This window comes from Lissotriton vulgaris, chromosome 2_1 (assembly GCF_964263255.1).
Source record: "Lissotriton vulgaris chromosome 2_1, aLisVul1.2, whole genome shotgun sequence".
Taxonomy (NCBI): Eukaryota; Metazoa; Chordata; class Amphibia; order Caudata; family Salamandridae; genus Lissotriton; species Lissotriton vulgaris.
Window position 1 is genome coordinate 1,119,769,394 of NC_141687.1, and position 18,797 is coordinate 1,119,788,190.

An 18,797-nucleotide genomic window follows, 5' to 3' on the forward strand; every position below is an offset into this window, starting at 1 on the left:
TCAGGGTTTGGGCCCATGATGAGGACATCTGTTTTGTTGGTGTTTAGTTGTAAGCAGCTGTTTTTCATCAATTTGGTGACGGCTTCCATGCCTTCTCGAAAGTTGTGTCTGGCGGTGTTGAGTTCGTTGGATAGGGAGAGAATGATTTGGGTGTCATCTGCGTATGACACAATGTTGAGTCCATAGGTTCTGACGATGCGGGGCGAGTGGAGCCATGTAGAAGTTCAAGAGCGTTGGGCTGAGGGAGGATCCCTGGGGGACTCTGCAGGTGGTAGGTGTAGGGTCTGAGAGGAAAGGGGGGAGTCTGACCTGCTGCGTTCTTTTAGAGAGGAAGGAGTGGATCCAGTCGAGAGCCTTGTCTTGCATTCCTGCTTCGTGGAGTCTGCATGTTAGGGTGTGATGCGAGACTGTGTTGAACCTAGCTGAAAGATCAAGGAGGATGAGGTCTACTCTTTCTCCTTTGTTCAGAAGGGTGCGGATGTCATCTGTTGCGGCGAGGAGTGCGGTTTCCGTACTGTGTTTTTTTCTGAAGCCGTATTGGGTCTGTAGTTTTTTAGGTCGATGGGGTCCGCCGAGTGCTTCTTCAGGAGGGGGTTGACCTGGGCGTGTTTCCAGTTATCGGGGAACAAGGCGGTTGCCAGGGAGCGGTTGATGGTGTGGCGGAGCTTGGGTACAATGATATTGGTGGCTCTTTTGAAGAGGTGGGGGGGCAGGAGTCCGTCCAGTTGTCAGTCTCTGGCTTCCGGGTGTCGGGATGGTTGGTGAGGGTTCAGTGTGTTGGTTGTCTTCGTAGAAGTTGTCGTAGATGCTCTTGATTTTGTGGTGGAAAAAGGTGCTTAGTTTGTCACAGAGTTCTTGTGAGGGAGGGATATCAGTAGACTTGCTGGTGGGTTGGGGGAACTCCTTGGTGATGTTGAAGAGTTCTTTGCTGTTGTGCGAGGGTGTGGATATTCTGTCTTTAACTGCTTTTTTCCTTGTTTCTCTGATGAGTTGGTGGTGGGCGTTGGTGGTGGCTCTGACGTTGTTGTGGGCTTTTGTGGATTTGGTGTTCCTCCAGGCCTTTTCGAGGCGGCGGCAAGTGCGCCTGGACTCTTGCGGTTTGGTGGTAAACGATCTGGCTTTCTTGGCGCAGGTGTTGTTGTTTTTCTTGAGGGCTGCTATGGTGTTGGCACTGTCCGAGATCCATCTATGCCGGGTTCCGGCTGCGGTGTTATGGTCGTCGTTTTCCACAATGGTTGGGGTGGAACTGTTGAGTGAGGAGGTGAGCTGGTTGTCTGTGATTTTGGTCCAGTTTCTTCATGAGAGCAGGTGCTGGTGGCTGTGGATGGTGGGGGTTCTGAAAGTGAACTGGACGCAACGATGGTCAGTCCATGGGAGTTCGGTGGTGTGGCTGAAGGGGATGGAGTTTCCTGTAGTGAAGAGGGGGTCGAGGGTGTGTCCTGCTGAGCTCGGTCACGATCTGGCAGAGTACAATATTGTGGAGGTTTTCCAGTAGGGATGTGGAGTTGGGGTCCATTTGGTTGTCGAGGTAGAAGTTGAGGTCTCCCAGCAGGGTGTAGTTGGTGGATGCAATGACCTCCTGGGAGATGATGTCTGTGATGGAGTTGGTAAAAGGTCCATGGGTTGAGGGGGCCGGTAGATGAGGGTTCTTCAGAGGGTGGTGGTAAGGCTGGCCAGTATCTTGAAGTGAAGTTGTTTCACCAGGTCTGTGTGCTCGTCAGGAAGTGGGCTCAGGTGGAGGGTGGATTTGTGGACGATGGCGATTCCTCCTACCGTGCAGGAGGGCCAGTCCTTCCTGGAGAACTTGTATCTTTGAGGAATGGCGATGTCCGGTCCCGAGGTGGTGTTTATCCACGATTTGGTGAGGAAAGCTACATCTGGGGTGGTGCTGTCGAGGAGGTCCCAGAAATCGATGGCGTGTTTGTAGAGGGATCGGATGTTGAGGAGGATGCATTGCAGGGTCTTTGGTTCAGTTGTGTTCTTGTGGGTGGGTTGTGCTGGTTCTGTGTTCTTGGCGGTGCTGCTGGTGTGCTGGCAGCGGTGACAGCTGAAGGGTCTGTGAGTGTCGGCTGGTGGTGCTGGCTTGCAGTTGTTGTTGCGGCCTGGGTTGAGTGCATGGAGTACTGCTGGGTCTTAACATTGATGGGGCAGTGGTCCAGGGCTCCTGGTGCTTGTCGCGGACGAGCACAGACAGGTTTGCCTTTTGCAGCGGCGCGGCAATGCCACAGCCAACCTGCGGCCACCATTAAGTAGGGGTCGGAGAGGGCTGGACAGCTGGGAGGCGAGAGCGGGGAGGGGAGCTGGATTGGGCCGTTTACGCTGGTTGTGCTGGGGGGAAGGGCGCAGGGCGGCAGTGGCAGGGGAAATGGGCAGGAAAGGAGGAAAAGGATGAATAAAGGGAAAACCAGAGAAACAAAGCAGAAATGCTGGAAAGTGCAGAAAGCAGAAAAGTGCAGAAAAAAAGATTTAGGAAAGAGTGCGAAAAGGAGCGGAAAGCGAAGTGGAAAGCTCAGTGAGAAAAGGGAGACAGAGGTCCACTGTACCACCAAGGATGAGGCGCAGGTAAACCTGCGGGTGGAGGAGGGCCTCGAAAACCCACACAAGAAAGTGCAGGGGCTCGGGGGAGGCCTCACTCAATGGTAGAGCTGCTAGGGTGAGAGAGCAATTTCACTGACAAGTCTACTCAAGTAAGCTACAAACGTGAAAGAAGGCGATTGAGAGTCAGAAAACAAGTGGAAACTATATGTAGAGTTCCCATAGGCTTCAGAAAATTCAGTTCATAAGTTCATACTAGGAAAGGAAGCAAAGTTTTAGGCCTTCATGAAATGCAGCTTATGCACGGTGAATTTGGGCTAAAATATGAATCTCACATTACATGGAATAGTGCATTGATTCTTCAAATAAGCATATTAATATCATTTCAATATGAATTGCAATTAATTCATGTACGCATAGAGTACTCATAAAACAAATAATATTCACTATCACTTCACATATAATCTTGTAAGTCTCAAGCACTTTATAGTGTTATTACATCATGCATGATTTAAAGCACAAATTGAAATTAACTTTAAAGAAGTGCAATTCATAACACAACCTCATGTAACAGTTACTTTTCTTGTCAATGGCACTGCTCACATTACACATTTGAGGGTTATTATCCGTTTTCTAACACATGAAGCAATTTTATTCTTACATAGAACTTTTCTGTGTTATTATTTACCACGTTATCTAAGCAATAGATCCCATGTTACTAACATGTCAGATTTCACATCAACTTATTCACTAATATGTGTTATCAGAAAACTACTTCGAACATTCTGCATGCTTTTACGATGCAGTATCTAAATCAGAACTTCATTTGTGTGTTTTCTTGATGGAGCCTAATACACATTTCTGTCATTATCATGTGAAGTGTCGCAAATTATTTCTGTGTAAAAATTGTCATAAAGTGATGAACGATGACATCTCTGTTCTATCAATGGTTATGTTTTCTGCGAGTTGCTTTATCAAACATGAGTAAGTATCTGGCCAATTGAGTAAACAATTTAAAACTACCTGTATAGACCCCAAAAACTAATACCTGGGTGTGGGAGTTATCTTCATACTAAAGAGTACAAAGCCCTACAAAGCAGGAAAAGTTTTCATTTAACAAAAATGTAGCTTGGAGAGATCACACCCTTAATTGTTCTCTCAGCTTTACCATGTGAGAACAATGAGACCTGAAAATTCACCAAATCATTCAGAGGGGCATAAACTGAACAAAACTCTATGTTCACACACCAACCAACTAAATAGCCCAGGTGTACATGTAACCAGCTCTAGTTATCAGTGCCGAAAACTACTTGATGATGGGCGAAGCTTGTGGTGAAAGGCCTGAAACATACCAGGATCCCTTGAAATTGTCCAAGACATTAGTTGCAAATGACCCTGTAGTCCAGGCATATGAGGATTCTCCGTGAAACTGGAGACAAGCTGACTGAGGAAAAAGCAGAAGTATGGAAAGTCCAGCTGTTTCAACAGCTGCAGAGACCACACTAGGGCAGGTCAAAAGGTGTGGCCAAAAGTTTGTGGGTGAATTCAATCTGTAAGGCACTAAGGTTTTGAGGATCACTGCAAATGGCGGAAATGCAATCCCCCTGAAAAAACTTCCATTGTTGGACTAAAAGAGTCAACTCCCTCACATTGGATCTGGTTTCCAACTCAAGAACAGGGGAAGCTTGTGATTCAATTAGAAGGAAAGCGATCCACCTGAACTGGACTCCAAAGTGAGTTGAGTTTCAGAAATATCTGGATTCAGCAAACATCAGTTCTGTCCTGATGAAATCTAGAGAGCCAGCCCACCACTGTATTTGCTAAACCTGAGAGCACTCTGCCAAAACCATGATTCTTCTGGCCAGGCAACAATGTCAGAAATTCTTGGCAAGGTCGGCTAACCCCTTGGAATGGGCTTCTCCTAATGTGACTATGTATGTTACTGCTGAAACATTATTCATGCATAAAAAATGCAATAGTTCATCTGAAAAATTTAATTTCGTCCTGAATTAAATGTTTTACTGCAAAAGAACATAGGACAAGGGAACAGCTCTAAATATATCTATATGATGTGCTTCATCTAGCGACCATTTGCCTATAGTCAGGACATCCCTGCACTGTGCTCCACATTCCAGCTTGTGGGCATTTGACTAAAACTTTCATTCCAAACTTCTATTTGACTGAGACATCACCCCGACTCCTCCCTTTTCTGATAGTAAAACTAAGGCTGAGTTTTGGAGGCCATTTCTGAGAAGGAGCACCTTCATGCTGAAGAGCACAATTAATAGTGGGAGGCTGGAAAATCATCTGAATGGATGCGAATAATAGGCCTGCAACTTGGCTAACCTTGAGAAGAGAATTCGAACTGACTAAAGGTCCTTATTTTTTGCCATGATCTTCACCTTGGCTTGAAAAGTAATGTCCTTACTGAATCTAAGACAAAGCAAAAAGCGAAATCATTTGAGTTGGAAACAGGACAGACACATTTAGATTGATGTCCAACTCTAAATCCTGTAACAAAGACACTGCCATCTATAATTAAATGTCCAGCAAAGCCTACCCTTCCCCAGCATGAATTTGAAGTACACCCCCAACCAAATGGCCTGAAACCTGAGAATCACTACCACTGGCTTGAGAAGTGCTGTAAAGCACTTCGAAGCAGATGAAAGGCCAGATTGAAACTTCCTTTGATCCCAAATTAACTGAAGGAACTGCTTGTGTGGGAAAGGAATTGGGACCGAAATATGCATACTTTAAATCCAGTTTTACTATCCAATCACCTTCCTGAAGGGAGTCTCTCAAACATTGCACCCTTTCCATCTTGAAATGTGTGTACATGATGAAAACATTCAACAGTTTGTCACTGATCATCAGATGGAAGATTTTAGCACCTTTCCAGACTGGGGGGTCGGGGCATGCGGCCCTTGCTTCCTGTGTCTCATAGATGTCCTAGAGACCCCATCCATGGAGCTAATTTTTTGGGGGAAGGGGCATCGGGGCCCTCTCTGAGCAATAGATTAGCCCCAGATACACCATGCAAGGTGTCCAATCAAAATAGTGTCCCAGGAACCCCATCCCAGGTCACTACTCTGTTCCCAGCCCTGCAGAGTGCGCGCAAGGAATGTAAACTTCTTTTTCCTGTCTACACTCTCCCTGACAAGCAACACAGCTTTGCTCTCACTCAGCAGGAGTCCAGAAAAATGCTGCTCCGCCAAGGCGGGAGCAAAGTAGCAGCTAGCTACCACTGGACTCAGAATGAGTGCTGGCTTGGGAGCCATTAGGGACTGGGGGGCTCTCCCCACTGTGGCACGCAGGTTAAAAAAAATCAATGGCTGGCACCCACCAGAGTACTGGCTGAGTAGTGGGCAGGGCCACGTGGTCCTCGGGGCTTCCCCTGCAGCCCTGAACTTAAAAAAAAGAAGATGTACGTGCCCCAGATGGGCACCGGGGCACCTGGATTTACAAAAAACAATGAATGGCTCCTGTCAGGGTGCTGACTGGGGAGTATTTCAATTTCAATCAAGCTTTATTCGACTTTAAATTGCAAGGTCATAAAAGCATACATCCTTTCAAATATGTACAATAAAATAAGTCTATACAATTAAAATAGAATTAAAATTACAATATTACAGTATAAAAAATGGGGAAGACCCAGATAGTTATCGAGGATATCACTCTGCGCTGTTCGACCGTTTAAAATATATATAATTTCATTATATACATCTTTACACACATTGATGAGATTTCTGCACATTTGGAAATATATACAACCTCGTTAGGATATTCCTTCCATTAGGGTTATTGCAGCTTATAATACTTGATTGGAACACTTTAGAACGATTAGTTTAAAAATGAAGTATGACAAATAGCTCAAGGTATTGAGGAGGAAAGCTCCTTTAACAAGGAAAACACATATTAACCCACAAATATATAGATGGCTTAAAACTCTTAGTCCTTCTTATTCATTCTAAGATATTTCTGTGACGGACAATACATTTCAGAAGGCTGGCAATTATCATAACGAGTCTTTCGCCCTCCAGAAATTGTAAGGAGAGGAATGCAGGGCGACATCTTCTAAACCCCATTGACTTTAATAATGATAGAAGCCCCATTGGTCTAAACTCACTATACGGGAAGTAAGCAAGGGCTGCGGCGGCCACCGGATCCTCCTCCACAGCCCGAAAGTATAACATGGAAAGTTTGGGTGTCCCATGTCAGAATAATAAAAGAGTAGCAGGAGCCGCTCATTTATTATTCATTGCGGTGTAGAAGGAACACCCCATAATGCCCTGCAAGTACTTGATAATAATCATTGTGGATGCTGGTGACATCCCTAAAGGAGTGGGGGCACCACCAAGCATTTCTTTTAAGTTTGTGGAGGAATGCATGAAGACCAACAGCCCCTCAGGAACATTAAAGAAAAAAACACTGAGTCTCTTGGATCATTGAATCCATGACCCCTGGAGAGCCCACCAAGTGCTTAGAAGCACTCCACTGCTCCACACTGTATGCTTTACAGCAGGAAGTGCAGGGATCACGTGTGGTAGGTTTTGACTGCAGGTCATGGCCTGAAAATGTTTAGAAAATCTCAAAAATGTTATTTGAAATAGTGCTTTATTGAACATATTTATTGAGTAACTATTATCAGGTTGCAATGTGCATTTGGTTATTGGTATTGGTGAATTTTGTTTTGACAAAGACAATAGGTCTGCTTTATGTGTGTTAATGTGCTGACACCTTGATAAAGCCAATAGGCCACTGATTTTTATATTCTGGCATTCTGGCCCTTTGACCAAGCCAGAAGGTCTGGTTTACTTAAAATGCCACCCCTTACATTATCACAAGACATAGTCAGCCATGTGTGGCAGTAGACATGTGCGGTGGTTGTCTGCAGGGGTGGGCACCCTTTGAGGGTTGGACACAGGGCCTAGCTATAGGTGGGATTGGGAGAAGTGTCCACGGAGGGAAGGTGCCAAGTCCTGTACCCAACCCAGTGCCACCCACAACAATGGACATCTTACTTTACCTTAAAAGAAAATAGAAATTCACTACTAAAATAACAAAGGATAAGGCGGTTATTCTTAGGAATTGTAATAATATCTTATGTTACATTAAAAAAAAAGTAAGAACTTACTGAGAAAACCAAAGGTTAAAGAGCTGTTATTGTTAGGTGAAAATCCTAGTGAAAACATACCATTTTAAACAAACAAAACTACTGAAATCCACCAAATATGGTTATCTCAAGTAACTGGAACTCCTGCCTTAAATTAACCATAACTAGTGCCCTCGCCCGCCACTGCTTAATATCTCACATATTATGCCACTGATGACATGTACTATGACATCCTGGATAACATCACTGCAACATCTGAAACTAAGAAATTCACAACTTGATAAACGCACTGTGCATGGCGGGGGTGAGTTATAGTTACGTTAGAGCCAAAGTCATAGTTAAAACCTATAACTGCTGAATTTTTGTGGTTTTGATCGTTTTAACTGACATGTTCCTCCTTTGTTTTTTCAGTGAATAGACAGGTAGACAGGCAGATGGATAGATAGACAGACAGACAGAGAGAGGGAGAGAGAGAGAGCAAGAGAGAAAGAGAGAGATAGATCTTGCTAGCCGAAATGTTTGGTTCCCACTCACTTCTCTACGGAGCACCACAAAGCAGGACAAAAGTGTGGCATGATGAATGTGGACTGCCACTGGTGACCCCAAACTGTCCCGCTGATACATGTGAATCCTTTAGTGCGCCTCATATGTAACCGTTGTGCTGCTTCCATGACCTGCTATCTGGTGCTACATCTGAGGAGTCAGCTGTTTGCCTTAAGGCATGAGGCGCGAGACAAAGGTGATATTTTATATAAGGAAACATCGCTCATTTAGCAGAGAGTGAGCAAGGTGAAGAAGACAATATAGTGACTGAATTAAAGCCAAGGTCAAATTTAGAACAGAATCTGTCTCACATCCAAACATCTCTCGACTGCCTCTGAAACCAATTAATTCACAAATCTTAAAGGAACCTTGCACTGCTGTACATTAATTGAGCAGTACAGTCTGCAAGAGAAGAAACAGCCATTTACAGTACGAATGAAAACATTATGCATCTTAATTGAAGTAATAGTGGCTAATTTTTAAAAAAGATGCTCTCGATAAGACATCATTTGTATGGTAAGGTGAGAATCATCAAATGTTATAAGTATTAATAGCGAAAACGAAAAATTAACAGCTTTAAAACGCAGAAGAATTTAAAGAGTGTGCTAACCTCTATCAAGATTACTAGCCAAGCTACTTTATTTAGTGCCGATTATTGCAGTGCGTTCTTTAAAAACTATGACCTGAAATCTGCATAAACCATATGTTCAAATTCATCAATGACTATCTTTTTACCCCTTCAATCCCCAAGTGTTATCTTAATGCTGGATTTGTCTGAAACTCATTTGACAAATAACACATAATCAATCTGTTGTGCTACACATTGTCGTGTCCCACATCAAACCTACACGGACACCGACTCGTATCTCTTATCTCTTTATTAGTACGTGTGCTCAGTTCCCCATCCCTACTCTAACTGGCCCCTTCCTGTCCTGTCCCCACCTCTTCCCCTCTGCCCACCTAGCTCCGCCCACCCCAACTACTGGACTGTCAACTCCGTTACATCTCCCTCTTTCTTAACAAAATAACAGTGAAAATGGAAATTAGTCCATTTCTTCAATTAGTCTCTTTGGAGGCTGCACATGACGTCTGGGTCGAGCCGGTGTGGACACAATGTTCTCCACTACTGGTTCCCGCACCATTGAGGGTGCAGAGTCGGGTGCGCCGGACTCCGGGTTATCTTGATCCTCCGGTGTGGAAACTGTGGGTAGGCAATCATGTTTTCCAGGAGAGCATTTCTTGAAGTGTGATGCATTGCGGGTGACCCGCCGACTTTCTGATTCTGCGGTCACCATGGTGCCCTTTTGTTGCACAATTGTGAGAGGCTCATCCTTGAAACGACAGTCAGTCTTTTGGCGCTGTTCTTGCTTGACGAATACCTTGTCGCCTTCTTTGAGGGAGGGTGACCGCGCCCTCCGTTTGTGGTCAGCATATCCTTTCATCCTCTCTTTGCGACACTGGTCCGTTGCAGCCATGTCTCTGAGTTGTTGATCCGAGAGGGGTTTCTTCAGTGCTCCTTCCCATGTTGGGATCCGATTTCTCATTGTCCTCCCAAGCATGAGAGTGGCAGGGCATTGTCCTGTCGTGGAGTGAGGAGTGGTCCTGTAGGCACAGAGGACTTCGTTCAGTGCCGACTGTAGGTCTTTCTTCTCGGCCGTGGCTTGTTGGAAAGTTCTCTTGATGGTGGACATGAACCTTTCAACGGTGCCGTTGGCTTGCAGCCAGAGTGGTGTGACTTTGCGGTGCTGGAAGTCCATTTGTTTCGCAAAGTCGCTGAATTCGTGCCCGTTAAATGGGGGCCCATTATCCGTTTTGATGACTTTGGGGACACCCCAAGTCGCAAAAACTTCTTCAAGTACCTTGAGGGTGCAGGTGGCACTAGTGGATGAGACGAACTGAGCTACTGGGAACCTGGAGTACTCATCCATGATGACGACTAAGTATTTTCCTGATTGTAAGGGCCCATAAAAGTCCATGGCGACTTCCTGCCACACCCCGTCGGGTATTGGGGTCATCTGTAGTGGTGCAGGCGGGTTGTTGTGGCTGGTCAGTTGACAAGGGTGACAGTCTTTCAAAGTGTCCTCGACCATCTGGTCTAGAGCTGGAAACCAAACACGCTCTCTCAGTGCTCTCTTGGTGGACACGACCCCTCGATGACCCTCGTGCGCTAGGTCGACTACTCCTTGTCTCAAAGCTGCTGGGATGACTATTCTGTGGTCTCTCAGAAGGAGGCCGTCTTCAGTCACTGAGAGTTCGTCAGAGACGTGTCGGAAGACCTGGAGTTCTTTCTTGATGTCGGGATCTTCTTCTTCTTCCTGCGGGTGGTACCTCCACCTGTTGGATTGTATGCGCTTCAGTACGATCTGTAGGGTGGTGTCTTGGTTGGTTGCTTCCTTTTGTGTGCATGGGTATGGCTGGTGGGCGAGCGTGGCTGGTCACAAAATGAATGTATTCTTCCACGATGGAAGGTGCGGTCTCTGCGGATTCCGGGGGGTGGCGGGACATGTAATCAGCTGGGTTCTCCCCCTTCCCCTGTTTGTGGACAATTGTGAATGTGTACTCCTGCAGACGGAGGCCCCACCGCTCGATCCTGGGGGGCATCTTGCACTTGGGATTGCCATAGATCGTGACGAGCGCTTGGTGGTCGGTTATGAGTGTGAAATGCTTCCCATATATGAAGATGTGGAAGTGCTCGCACGCCCACACAACTGCCAGGCTCTCCTTCTCCGGCTGGGAATATTTCCTTTCTGGATCAGTGAGGCTCCGACTGGCGTACGCGATGATTCTCCGTTGTTCCGAGTCGTCGTATTGAGCCAGGATCGCTCCCAAGCCCACTGGGCTGGCGTCTACAGTGATCTCAGTTTTTCTCCTGGGATTGAAGTACGAAAGGCAATCAGATGATTCCATGGCGCGTTTGATGTCTCTGAAGGCGCGCTTGCATTCCGGGGTCCAGTCGAACGGCTGGCCAGTTTTTGTGAGGAGTCTCAGTGGGTGGCTCACCGTAGCATAGTCACGAATGTAACGAGCGCAGTAGCTCGCCATTCCGAGAAAGGAGCGCAGATCGTTTACGTCGGCAGGACTCTTGGTGTTGTTGAGCACGGCTACCTTGTCAGGGTCTGGTTTCATGCCATTGGATGAGAAGATGTGACCGAAGAATTTCAAGGTTGACTGATGAAATTCGCATTTGCTTTTGTTGAGAGTCAAGTTTGCGTTTATGAAAACAAGAGAGTGACACAACACTCCCACTAGCAGAACTTGAAGTTATAAACTGCCCATGTTATTGAGTAACAATCATAGTGACCCTTCTTGATAGTGACATCAAATGATTATAGGAAAGAATTTTTTTTATTTAATTAAATTATTTTTATTTTAGATATTTCATGTTTTCTTTTTATAAATATATTGCATCACTTAAATAATTCATTGGTCAACATACATACATTCCATACATTAATATATATATACAATAATCAATACAGAAATACACTATACAAAACCAAACACAAAATCTCCGGTCGATGTAGCAGTGAAGTAGGCAAAGCGGTGGAATATAGCAACTACGCGCGTTTCAGCCAGTAGCCTTCGTCAGGTGACCGTCATTGACAAAAAAACAAAACTTGACATAATACAACGTAAATTATTAGGATATTTATCTTTAAAATCTTGAGTGGTTATTATCTGATCTGTTCTGTGCCATAGGGTGGAAAGAGAATTTCGCACTTGTATGGTGCCTTTTATTTTATCCAATCCAAAAGCTGGACGCATTTTGGACTCATCAAGTCGGTCCTTTATTCTTCTGACGTTCAAATTAGATGGTCCCAATTGTATTGATATAAAAAGGGGGGAGTTTTGAGATAAATCAACAATTGCGTCCTTATAGAGGAAATAGTGATTTCTGGGTAATATCTCCCTTCAGAAGGAGGCCATCATTTTGTTGAGGTCCTCTGGTATCTATTCGGTCGTGCACGATTCTATTGTCTTTTCTTAAAATGCGACAGATAGCCTTCCGATATTCTTTATTGGTCATATGAGTTTATCTTTATAGCGGGAGAGTCTATCCGTGCATAACGCCGGGAGTCCGCAACGATCAGGAAGCACCCAAGTCACCGAGTCAAGTTTGCGTCCATTAGAGCATGGCAAACACGGTCAAGGGCGATGTCGTGCTCCCATAGATCCGCGCCGTATACTAGGATGTCATCACTGTAGTTAAGGGAGTTTGGTATGTGGTGGATGATCAGACGTATCGCCTCTTGGAAAATTTCAGCAGCTGAGGAGACACCAAAGCTGAGCCGTTTGTAGCGGAAAAGGCCAAGGTGCGTGGCAAAGGTGGTGATGGAACGAGAGCTGTCATCCAATTCGAGCTGATGGTAGCCCTTGTTAAGGTCCAGTTTGGAGAAGACCGTAGCTCCATTGAGTGCCGTAATCATGTCGCTCAAGTGTGGGCCGGGGTGCCTCTCCCTTTCGATAGCCGTGTTCGGCAGGCGCATGTCCACACAGAGACGGACCTTGTCGGGGGTCCCTTTTTTGGGGACAATGACCACCGGAGACACCCAGGGAGTGGGCCCCTCGGTGCGTTCGATAATGTCAGCGTCCAAGAGGTCTTGCAGTTCTTGTGCCACTGCGGATTGTAGATGAAAAGGCACTCGCCGCGGATGTTGAGCTATGGGCTTGACTCTTTCATTGATGTGCAGGCGCACTTGCCGGCCTTTCAATTTGCCCAGGCCCTGGAACAGTGATGGAAATTTCAAGGCATAGTCAGAACTGTCATTCACGTTGAATAGGATGTGCACCAGGCGCAGGCGTTCAGCAGTGGGGAGGCTCAGCAGACAGTCGGCATCAGGTCCTTTGATAACATGGATGACTGCCGGGACAGTGATGTCGCCATGCGTGAGGGTAGTGTCGAACTTGCCTAGGCAAGGGAGCGGTTTCCTTGACATCCAGGTGTACACCCGGACGGGTGCAAAACGCAAGTGAGGCTTGGGAACCATGCGTTCGTGTTCGGCAACTGAGATGTAGTTGAGTGATGCGCCACTGTCCATCACGAATTTTGCTGCATGATTACCCACCATGATATCGAGCCGTGGGTAACGTTTGAGCTGGTCGTTGTCGGCGATGTTGATGTACTCCGTAGTGTAGGAAGATCGCCTTGATGAGGAAGATCTGGAGTCTCTTGAGGGAGAGCGACGATCCCATTTGGAGCGTCTGGATTCGTGGCTGGAGTGAGAAGACGCAGGGGATCGAGCAGGTTCATCTTGAACGGCTCTGATGTGGTACCGTTTGGTTTCAGATCTCGAGGGCCTCTGCTGGCTGGCCTGTCTGTCATGGTCACCGCGTTTCTCTCTGTGATAATCACTGCACATGGCCTCAAAATGATTGGACCGTCCACATTTTCGGCAGCGTTGGCCCATAGCAGGGCAAGAGTCAATGTGAGGGTAGTCGTACCCGCATCTGAAACATCGCCTCGTGCGTTCAGGCCGTCGATCTCTCCTCTCAGGGTCTTTTGTTCTGTAGTCCGGTCGACGTCTGGGTGAGAATCTGGATCTGCGTGACCTGTCACGCGGGTTGCCTCGATATTCCTGTCTTCCATGTCGTCGGTCAGAGACACAGTAGGCATGTTCGCGGCTAGTGGTGGGCTTAATCTCGATGTCTGCGGCGTTTTCTTCGGCCTGGTCATACAGCCGGGAATTTTCTTCAATTTCTGCGAGTTCTTGCGGTTTTCTCAGCAGTCGTTGTCTCAGCGACTCCGAGTGGCACCCCGAGATTATTTGGGACTTGATGGCCGCATCGGGCGAGAAATTTGTAAAGTCACAGTATTGGGACTGACGTCGCAGTCGATGAATGAAGGCGTTCAGTGGCTCTTCTTTGTCCTGGCGCTGTTGGTGGAACTTGTGTCGCTCGTAATCAATATTCCTTTTATGCAGAAAACGGTTATTCAACACTTCTCTCACTTTGACATAGGTGTCGCCGTCATCAGTTGGGATTTCTCGTACTATCTTGCTGATCTCGCGCCCTCCTAGGTTGCGAAGGGCTATTATCTTGTCTTTGTCTGGCTCAATTTTGGACCCTTCAATATAGTCCTCAAAGTCCTCTAGCCACTCTTGCCATTTTAGGCCCATGCTGCTTCCTGTTGTGACTGTTAGGGGTTCCGGTGCTCGCAGGTGTGTGCCTCCCTTGACTTCCTTTTGCGCGGGAGCATTTTGCGCGTTTTGTGCAGGAGGGTTGGACATCTTAGCAGGGTGGCCTTCAGAGCTTACTCTTGATTCTGGTCGCAGTTATTGGCATTCACTTCTACAATTGTTCGCTTCAGTCACCAATGCTTGTTTGTTTCTTACTGTTGTTATTTGTTTCTATAAATTCACTGAGTTCTCTGCTACAGCCGGATAATTTCACTATTGGTGCTTGTTTTAACTTCTTGCCTGACTCAAAGATGGCCGCCGTCTATTTAGATGGGGTTTGTCTTCCACGTTGCCTGACCTTAAAATGGCCGCCCCCTCTGCAGTGCACGAGGTTCTCTCCCTCGCTCTGGACACACGTGCGCTGTGCTGTTGGGTTCACAGATGCAGGCGGTTGCAGGCTCCTGCTTCTCAGGTAGGTTTTGTTGTGGGGGCTTTCCGCTGTTCAGCGCGGACTTCTGATCGCGCGCGCGCCGACCTGGCGTTGAATCTCGCGCGTCAGGCGGCAAAGTGCTTCTCTCGCCTGCGCATTGACTTGCAACGTGATGGGGCAATGTCGGAGTGGGCTCCCGACTTTCACTCACGGTTTTGGCGGGTCTCGCGCGTCCAGCGCGACCGGCTCCTTTCTTCCGGCGCTTGCACTCAGCGCTCTGTCTTCGTTCTTGGCGGGTCTCGCGCGTCCAGCGCGACCGGCTCTTTCTCTTTGGCGCTTTCACCCGGCGCTCTATCCTCTTCTCTCGGCTCTCTCCGAGGGCTGCTGGGTCACTCCTGGGCTTCTCCTGTGGCGCCTCAGGATCGCGGTTGCAGCGGAGCTCTGGACGCTCCACGCTGCGGGACGGGGCTCGTTCAGGTGGGCTTGCTGCTGGATCCCACCCTCGTCGCCAGCTGTCGTGTCCCACATCAAACATACACGGACACCGACTCGTATCTCTTATCTCTTTATTAGTACGTGTGCTCAGTTCCCCGTCCCTACTCTAACTGGCCCCTTCCTGTCCTGTCCCCACCTCTTCCCCTCTGCCCATCTAGCTCCGCCCACCCCAACTACTGGACTGTCAACTCCGTTACACACATAGCGCCTACCTCTCTTATCATCCTCTGAAACAATTGTTAATTAATGGTTAAAACCCTAAATTAGTCCATGATTTCCTTTGCCGGCTCAGTCAAGATCTTTCTGCTGCCACTGGACCTTACATCCACCACTCCCGCTCATCCGTATTAATCAATTCTATGCGTGTTGGTTCACTTACTTATTTTTCACTCAAAATATCTAGTGAGATTAGTACTCCTCTTTTTCCCTTTATCAGTGCTGTTACTAAAAATGTAATACATTCTCATTTCATTTGTTTTAGATTGTTAATGTTCTATATTTCCGTTTTCCACCCATATGTGATTCTATTCTGGATTATGCCAATAGATGGACATTGAATGTGAATTTGGAATGTGGGATGAGCACTTGATTACTCTTAATATGTGTCAGTAGAAGAGTTGAGTGTTGTTCACATTCTGCATGGGTGGAACGCAAAAGAGGTCTCACTTGACAACTTACATCTACGTTAGTTCCACAGGCCTCTCACTCCACAGCAAAAACTTCATAAACTTTCAAGGTCTGAGGATATATGGGTATGTATGTGCAGCGGGAGTAAATATTATACAGCAATTCGACTAGGCATGTTAAAATATCTCCTTGCAAGATAGAGGTATGAATCAAGATTGAACTTACAGAATGCACAATCAGTTTCCAGGGTCCACATAATTCGTTTGGCACCGGCCGTCACCCCAAAAACTGAGGATTAAGGTTCAGATACTGGTGAGTATTCAGGCATCGGTGTACACTGTCAGACAATGTCTTGATAATTTGCTGGTAATCTTCATTCCTCCAAGCCCGGATGTCCCGGTCTGTGAGAAGTTGGCCTGGTATATAATGCTCACTAATTCTAGTGATCACTTTGTACCATGCCAAGCAACCCTTATGATGATGGTTGTAATTCAACCTTGTAGACCAGTTATCCTAGTGGTAACGTGGACAAAGCAGTCTTAGGCTAAACTCTGAAAGGCATGTGAAGCCAGCTGTTATACCATACACAACCCCCTTGAATACCAAATGAAAGGGACACCACACAGATATATATTGAAAATATATATTGATTTATTAACTATAAAATCCCCTGGACTCTTTATGAGCACAGAAGCACAAGCGTTAAATCACAAGACAGTTTAAAATACACAAAAGTTGCACAATATGGATGAGCCCTAGGGGTCACCTAAACCATATACTAAGAAAGTGGTATAAGGGATACCAGGAGGAAAGTGAAGAGGCCTAGGGCCTTGGGAATCGCTGGAGCTATTCGAGACTGGCAATGACTAAGTCGGGAAAGGCCCACGGGACTCGGGTGCAGTGTCCAAAGTGCACGCACTTTGCAATACAAAGTCTATGGTGCGTAAAAAGCACAAAGTTATAAAGTTAGGAACCTTCCGAGTGACCTACGGAGTTAAAACTTAAAACACAGGCCCTTGGGATGTGTACCAGTGCAGGAGCACCGGCGGAGCTGAGTTACCTCACCCACAGGAAGCGGGTGCACAGGGTCGAAGATGTGTCGGGTTTCGTCACGCTGGTCGATGGTGCTTGGAGCTGAAGATGCTGCAGGCGGCTCGATGAGAAGAGTTCCGGTGGATCCAAGGGTGGATCTGAAGAGTTGAAGACCTGAAAGCAGAGGGGACAATGTTCAAAGTCACTAGCCAGTGACTACCGTGGAACCAGATCGGAACCAGGCGATGTCGGGTGCAAACAGGCGTTGTCGGGTAGCTTCTTTCTGCAGCCACGTGGATACCCGGGGTCGAGGACGTCCAGGAGTCGGTCACGAGCTGTCCCACGTAGGCTTCTCGCTGTTGGCGGTGTCGGCGACCTGATCGGAGCAAACAGGCCTTGGCAAATGCAAGCCACGCAGAAGTTGAAAGATGCTGTTCACTCGGACCAGCAAGGTCAGAGCGGGTGCTCCTTTTCACAGGGGCTTGGGTAGGTCTGGAGCAACCAGACCTGCTGTTTAAATCTTCGGGTTCGTCGCCAAGATGGCCGCTGGCCGCGTGGCTAGTGGCCGGGATGGCGCGTCGAGTGGCACAATGCAAAAGGGCCCCACGCAGATCGTGGAGATGCTGGAGGGCTGATCTTCGGTGCAAGGGCTGCTCGGTGGTGGGGGTTCTCAATCCCCAAAGCACAACGTCGAGGATGCCTCAGAAGCTGCGCAGTCAGCTTTTCGGGTGTCTTTCAAGAGGTCCGGTCCCACGTCACTCGGTGCCTCCACGGGTCCCTTCTTTGCAGGGACTGTGGATCGGGCTCTGAGAGGTCTGGGAGTCTGGTTCTTGTCGGGCTCTGGGCTCGGTCTCCGGCGGGAGGCGGCGGCAAAGCAGACGTCGAGTTGCTGGTTGGTACCTGTGTTCACAGGGTGGTCACTCCTTGGCCACAAGGGAGATTCTTCTTCAGTCTTCTGTGCAGCAGAATGTCGAAGTCCAGTCTTCTTCTTAGTTTTAAGTTGATTTCGGGATGATCTGCTGTGCAATGGCACTGCTCCCCCTCTTATTCCCAATCTAGGGGGTGGATCACCTACTAGGTCCCTCCTCTGGGAGGAACCAGGAAGGGGGGCGGTTACACCCCCTTTCCTTTGTCCAGCTCCGCGCCAGGACTGGGGCTGGAAGGCCCCAGAACCGGTTTGGGCTGGCCTATGCACGGGGACACCTTGTGTGCCCCGGGCATGTCTGATTCTATTCAGCCCTGTCCTACCCAATACACAAAATCCTGTCTGGGGTGGTGCTCGCACCTCCCAAGGCAGGAAACCCTTTGTCCAGGCCACCATCTGCCGAGTTTCGGTCAGCAGCAGGAGGCCAGACTTGTGTCTGTGGTGGCAGCGTCCATTTTGTGAAGCTGAGGCTCTGTTTAACTTTAACCGGGGTTAAGGCTACACACATGTCGTGTCCCTCTAGAAGGGTGGAATGCTATCCCCGTCGCCAGAATTGGCGAGGGGATAGTATTCCAATTCGTATGACACCTTACTCGACATGTTTTGATAAAGCCAAACCAAAGATAGCATTTAACCGCGAGGATTATAATGCACTTAAGAGTATATGGTATGGCAATATCCCGGAACAGCTTAGGGAGTTGTTCCCGACAGCTGCAGACAGGCTCAGCTCATGCTAGAGCACCATCTCACATATTTCCACGCACTCTGCCTCCAGGATTGATGAGGCCTTCCATAGGAGTGGCTGATAGGAACATATGTGTCCAGTTTAGGGTTAGGCACAGACATACTGCACCTAAGTAAGAGGTGGTTACACCGACTTACCCCAGCTGAGTGATCAGCCAGTTGTGTCAAATATGGAGGCCAGGCCAGGGGTGGCACAATACATGCTGCAGCCCCTGGTAGGCCTTGGATACACCTATG